The sequence below is a fragment of the Corylus avellana genome, chromosome 3, assembly GCF_965113065.1.
Source record: "Corylus avellana chromosome 3, dhCorAvel1.hap1.2, whole genome shotgun sequence".
NCBI lineage: Eukaryota > Viridiplantae > Streptophyta > Magnoliopsida > Fagales > Betulaceae > Corylus > Corylus avellana.
This window is the reverse complement of record NC_142492.1, coordinates 19142456-19150061: the sequence shown is the minus strand read 5'-3', so window position 1 is coordinate 19150061 and position 7606 is coordinate 19142456.

Sequence of the window (7606 nt, the reverse complement as noted above, 5' to 3'; positions counted from 1 at the left end):
CTAACCGGACCTCTTGCCTCATTAAGCATTGAGTGTTTTGCGTCAAATGTGTGAAGTTCAGTGTTGATTTATGATATGGCTAGTCTGGCTTCGTAGCCTTTTTGACTTAAGTTAATAAGCCCTTAGGGATGTTCTACATCTAGTGCCCTAAAGCTACCTGGCTTGGGAGTCATTGGCTTAACACTTGTTACATGGGTCAATTAGAAAGCTTAAGGGAGTTAGACATTGCAGAGCCTATAAAAAAAAATAAAAAAATAAAAAAATAAAAAAAGCATATCTTGCTTTGGTTGTTTCATTTTATAGAGATTTTTACAAATTTTATGGAACTTGTCTTTAGTCTAAACTGAAAGCTTCATGATTGTATGTTAATTACACTTTACACATTTCAAAACATATGAGGTCTCAATTGTCCATTTATGAGTGATTTGATTTTGGATTTCCTTTTGACTCTTATGATGGTGTTTGTCTTTTTAAGTTTGCTCATGAATAAGAACCATGGTTTATGTGAAACTTCTTTCTTGTTAACAACATAGTGCTACAATGTTTGTGGGTATCATTTCTGTTAAGCCCTCACAATACTTCACTCATCCACTAGGGATGCCCTTGCATATGCTAAATGCAATCGTCTCTCCCACGAAAGAGGATTTATGTCTCTTGCTTTCATTATATTTTTCGTTTTGTTTTGCTAAGAGTCTAGCAAAATGTAAGTTTGAGGGTGTTTGATAAGTGTCAAATATTGCATACTTGGACCCCTTTATTTACATTAGTTAATCATTTAGTTGTGTCGTTATTTAATATTTTGTATTAGTTTTGTGTTTTTAATGTTTTGTAGGTCAATAAAGAAAAACTACAGCTTTAAAGAAAAAAAATGCAAAGTTTGGAAGAAAGCATACCTTGATAAGACCTAGATGATGTGGTTAAGTCTAACCAAATCTAAGAAAATGTTAAATTGGATCAAAGATCATATTGGATTAAAGATCGGATAAAATTTTGGACTTGATTCAAATTCAGATTCTGCACACGTCTCAGTATTTTGACCATAACTTTCTGTTCAAATATCGGATTGAAGTGATTTAAACGGCATTGTAAATCTAACTCAAAATAATACAATTCGTTGTGAAATAAGATTTTCCTAATTCGGACAGTTACTATGCCAAAATCGCCCCACAATTAAAGGACACAAATCTGGACGAATCCTATTCCGATTTCAAACTTCTATTTTGACTGGGAGACAGACCTCCGAATTATCTAGGTTTAATAGGGCTTCTAAGACTTTCCTAAGCCTATAAATAGACTTCTTTGCATTCAAGAAAAGAGATAGAATTCCAGAGAGCAAAATTCTATAGTTTTTCTCTTTTTAGTTTAGGTTTTCTTTAGATTTAGGTTTTATTTTTATATGGAGCTAAATTCCCAACTAAGGTTGGGGATAAAGCCTCACCGATGAAGAACATCAATACTTTCATGTAAGTCTTTATCTATTTGATTTTATTGGGTTTAATATTTCAATTGTTTTACTTCTTTTCAATGTATGGAGTGATTCTTGGATATCATTTGTGATTCAAGGATACACTTGATGATTTAAGATAATTTCACATAATTGATTGCTTGATTTTATTTGCCTAAATAATTGGATATCCCTTGTAATTTGTTCTACGGATACATTTGGTGTTTCAATTAAGATTGGATATCTCTTGTGATTTATGGATACATCTAATGATTTAATTGATATTGGATTCCTCTTGTGATTTGTGCAATGAATGGATACATGGGATGGTTTTGATTAACTATTGAAGCATAGTAAAACATATCTAAGATTTTACTTGTGAGAACTTCAAATTAATATTAATAAACATAGAAGTATGTTGTTATGATTCGGTGAGTGTGAATTCTCAAACCTTAGTATTTTATCTCTTAGTTTATGTTTGTCTTTTAATTTCAAAAGTCAAAATTCAAAACCTTTTTGGAACTAGGTTAGAATTTAATTAGTTTAGATTTAAATTGCTCTTTCAAGAATACAATTCTCTGTGGGATCGACCTCGCACTTGCAATCCATTAAGCCACAATCGATTCGTGCACTTGCGAGTTAAATAAATTTGCACAACAAGCACATTAGCATAGAGTCTGTGAGGTAAGAAATTTGAACTAAATTATGTGTATCTTGAGATTTGTTGGATGATTTGTTGATGAATAACCTTGGCTTGAAAATATATATATATATATATATATATATATATATATATATATATATATATATATATATATATATATATATATATATATTTGAGTTTCTTATTGAGTAACCGAACCTCTTGCCACATTAAGCATTGAGTGTTCGCGTAAAAAGATGTTAAACTCTAGATTGGTTGATTGCATGGCTAGTTTGGCTTCGTAGCCTTTTTGACTTGAGCTATTAAGCCCTTAAGGATGTTTTTACATCTAGTGCCCTAAAACCATCTGGTTTGAGAGTCATTGGCCTAACACTCATTACATGAGTCAATTAGAAAGCTTAAAGGAGCTAAGCATTGCACAGCCTACATAAAAAAATAAAAAATAAAAATGCATATCTTACCTCGGTTGTTTCATTTGAGAGGGATTCCAACGAATTCTTAGGTATTTATGTTGTGAGTAAATTGAAGCCTCATGATTGTACGCTAATTTCACCTTGCACCTATCGGAACATTTGATGTCTCAATTGCCGATTTATGAGTTCTTTGATTTTGGATGCCCTAATGAGTGTGATGATGGTGTTTATCTTTTTAAGCTTGCTTATGAATAAGAACCAGGTGTGTGTGAAACTTTATTCTTTTCAATAATATAGCATTGACAATGTTTGTGGATATCATTCCTATTAAACCCTCATGAGACTTCACTCGTCCACTAGGGATGCCTAGGGGTTTAAAAGGCTTGTTGCATATGCTAAATGCAATCGTCTCTCTCATGACAGCGGATTTATGTTTCATGCTTTAATTTTTTTTTTTTTTCATTTTGTTTTGCTAAGGGACTAGTAAAATGTAAGTTTGGGGGCATTTGATGAGTGCCAAATATTGCATATTTGGGCCCCTTAATTTGCACTTGCTAAGCCTTTACCTTTATTATTTTCTGATATTTTGTGTTAGTTCTTTGTTTCTAGTGTTTTGTAGGTAGCTAAGGAAAAACTGGGCATTTAAAGTGAAAAATACGGAGTTTGGAAGAAAGCTGGAAAAGGTGCCATCAAAGTAGGATCGAGCACACCATCCTGCGCTCAAGTGCATATGCGCTCGATCCCAGCTGGGTTGCGCTCGAGCGCACCCATGCTCACCAGCAAGCCACATCAGCGCCCAAGTGCTACGCCGCAAGAGGAGCTACATGCCCGAGTGCGATCGAGCGCACTCGTCTGCCAGACGTGCTTCAGCACCGTTTTTAGGGTTTCTAACCCTAGAAACCCCTATAAAATGACGGCTAAGCCTCAAGAAATGGAGGCTGATGACAAAGTCCGATTTTCTACAGTTTTCTCTCTCTTTAGTTTAGTTTTTAGGTTTAGGTTTTATTTTGTAATAATCATGTGGAGCTAAATCCTTAACTAAGGTTGAGGATGAAGCCACACTAATGAAGAATTACACATTTTCATGGAAGTCAATATGATCTGGTTTTATGGGTTTTTAAGGATTCAATTGTTTTGCTTTAATTCAATTATTGAGATTACTTTGGATATCTATTGTGATTCCCAGATACATGTGATGATTTAGGAGAGTTTCATTTAATTGTTTGCTCATATCTTTATCAATTAACATAAAATTGGATATCTATTTGTGATTTGTCTTACGGATACAACTGATGATTTGGTTTAATCCGGATATCTGTTGTGATTTGAGCAATAGATGGATACATTAGATGATTTAATTAATTTGTGAAGCATAGTAAAACATACATAGAAGTTTATTTGTGAGAACTTCAGATGGTATTGATGAACATGGAATGTGTTGTTCCAACTTGGTGAGTGTGGATTCCACAACTTTAGTATTTATCTCTTTTGATTTTTGTCATTGTTATTTAGTTTATGTTTTCTTTTATTCAAGATCAAAATTCTTTGGAACTAGGTTAGGATTAAATTAGTTTAGATATATTTAGTTTTAAAAAACGCAATTCATGTGGATTCGACCTCGCACTTGCAAAAGCTATATTGCAAACGACTCATGCACTTGAGAGTAACATTGAAACTCACAACCAGTTTTTGGCGCTGTTGCCAAGGAATTGTTTGATTTTTTAATTCAATTTATGTCTGAATTGATTTTATCCTTCTACTAGTTATAATTAGGATTTCAAGTTGTTTCTTTTATTCTTGTTTTAATAAAAAATAAAAAAGAATAAATAACAGATTTTCTTTGTTTTTGTTTTGTGTTTTTTTTCCTGCTTTGCAGTTTCTGTCATAGCACTCTCTGCACATAACGCAAGTGCAATCGAGCACAGTCCTACTATGCTCGAGCGCACCCGCGGCCAAGGCAGTAGCTAGTTTAGTTGTGTGTGCTTGTGCTCGACAACCCTCTGTACAAGCTTGAGCGCACCAGCAGCACCAGACAGATCAGTGCGCCTACGCTTGACACCATTTACCTTGCGCTCGAGCACACCCACACAACAGACAACACCAGCAGAGGAGCGCATGCATGCAACCGCAACATCACTGAGGGATCAGCGCTACTGCGCTCGATCCCTCCCCTTTTGCACTCGAGCGCACCTCCACAGACTGCGCCAAAATGGATCAACAACTGAATTCTTGCCAAAATTTAATTTTGGTCCGTTTTGTGAGTTTTTGAGTTTTCCTTTTTGGTATTTTTTGTTAGTTTTAATTTTTATTTTAATTTTCTTTGCTTTTCTTTTTTTTGTTTAAAAAAAAAAAAAAATTGGTTACTGTTTGATGTGGGATAATTGCATGCTAAAGAGTGAGGGTGAAGCATGAATTTTCCATTTGGTAATTTTAATGCTTCCCCTAGTTGTAGGACACCAGCTCCTACGAACTACCCTCACAATTTTTACCCACATGGACCATGTTCACATTGCTCCAATCCTTATCATAGTTATAGTAATTGTCCATTCTGGGAACAATTTTCCAATTTTTCGTATGAGCAGATGAACACCAATTTCTCCAGCCCGGGATTTGAATCAAATTCCAATTTTTCCACCCTGGACTGGAGCAACCACTCTGATTACTCGTGGCAAGCTCATACTTCGGGAAATTACACTCCCCAAGTTGATGAACTGCACCATCCTGAATATCCATAGTTTGAGAACCAATCATCTACCCTTTCACCCTGCAATTATCCTCCACAAGATTTATCATGGATGACACAATCAAAGCATTCATACAGTCTAATAACCAAACCTTGCAAAAGCTTAATGATGCCACCATGGTCAGCTCCCAATCCATACAAGAAATCAAGGATGTAGCCATGGCCAACACTCAAGCAATTGAAAAGTTGGAAGGACAGATTCGTCATCTAGTTGCTGAACTCAATAGAATAGAGGAAGAAGAGTTTCAAAGCCAACTGATGGCTAGAGGGCATTACATGATTGAGGAGAATGATTCCAGTTATTTTGAGCATGTCCAAGCCACCGCCATACTTGGGAGTGAGGAAAACGTTGACAACAAGGTGGAAGAAAAAGATGAGCAAATTGAGCCCATGTCAACTCCAAATCTATGCAATGACAAGGAAGTGAGTACTGAAGCTCATTCTTTCATCACAATCCCTCTTGAGACACATCATGAACCTCAAGCTTCAATTCCTCAATGTCTCAACGATCCATCGTGTGCCAGAATTCTCAAGGATTTATGCAAACAAGCGCGAAAATCTAGGAATCGTCGTCCTAAGAAAATCCTTCGAAGCAAGCAAGTTGGCTACCTAAGATGGCGAAACATCCTTCCAAAGGGCTATTAAATTTTAAAGAAGAAAGGGTGTAAGGCGTTGGTTGGACATCCAAATGATCGGGGAAAGCACTATAAAATTTCTTTTCCATTTTAGTTTCTGCACATTTTCTTTCTTTCCTTTTTCATTTTATTTAGTGTCATTTTATTTTTGTTTCTAACAGCAATTAATCTTTTGATGTTTGTTCCTGTAAAAAAAAAATATTGTTGTTAGCTTTGTTGACAGGTGTTTTGGTATTCAAGTTTGGGGGACACCCTGGCCTTTTTCACACCTTGATGTTCCATACTTTTGATAATGTATTTCTTTACTACACATTGAGGGCAATGTGTAATTCAAGTTGGGGGTATGGAAAGACACTCTATCTTTTGTTTGTTTTTATTTGTTTGTCTTTATTTGGAAAGACACCCTAGCCTTTGTACACTCCAGTTTCCTCATCTCACGATATTGTATCTCTTGCCACATTAGGGACAATGTGTCATTTAAGTTTGGGGGTGGGAAAGACATTACTGTCTATTTCTGTTTATCTTTTGTTGTTTGTGTTTATTTCATTTCAAAACAAAAAAAAAAATAATAATAATAATAATAAAAAAAACAAAAAAAACAAAAAAAAAACAACAACAACAACAACAAATCTGTGTTGTGTTGTTGATTAAGCATGAGTTACACTGTAACTGTGGTTTGCATTTCATTGGTTTATTTAATATCTTGAATACATCATCATCAATAGGAATCTAAGTCCTTTGACTCATTTTTGGCTAGAGAGACTTCACATGTTTTGAGTTAATCATCACAAGCACATTAGCATAGAGTCTATGAGGTATGAAATTTGAATTGAATTGTGTGTTATCTTGAGATGTGTTGGATGACTTGTTGATGAACTAACCTTGGCTTCAAATGAAAATTAAAAAAAAAAAAAAAAAATCATCATCATTTTGAATTTTTCACTAACCGGACCTCTTGCCTCATTAAGTATTGAGTGTTTGCGTAAAAATGTGTGAAATTCAAGTTGGTTGATTGTACGGCTAGTTTGGCTTCGTAGCTTTTTTGACTTGAGTCATTAAGCTCTTAGAGCATCTCCAACAGCATTAGGTATTTTACATAGTGAAAAGTACAATTATTTACTTTAGCTATTGTTTTTTCACTACACACTCCAACAAATTCTCTATTCCATTCTCTACTTGCTTTAAAATATTATTTCTCATTCTTTTTTTATTATGTTATTGCCAACACTTAATTAAAAGGAAAAACAAACACATATATAGAAATCATTCATAAAAACAAAAATAAACACATATGAGGAATATTCATCTCACATGCAAGTACTAATTCTTAAAATTAATAACATAAATAAATTTTTTCATCCAACTGCAAATGATTTGTTTCCATCCGTGTGTTTCCATGCAATAAATTTTTTCATCCAACTACAATTGATTTGTTTCCATCCGTGTGTTTCCATGAAATAATTTTTTTCTGCATTCAATTTTTTTATCCAACTGTGTGAAAAAATTTTGTGAGTGGGAGAGATAAATTTTGTGTAAAGAAATTTTGTTTTGAGAGAGAGACGTAGCAGATGTGAAGAGGTGTTCAGAAGAAATAGAAGATGTTGGGTGAAAAGAGGTGAAATAAAGAAACAATAAATGAAAGAAAAATAAACAATATTTTATTCATCTAGTGTGCTATAGTGAATGAATAGCTCCAAATTGCTATTC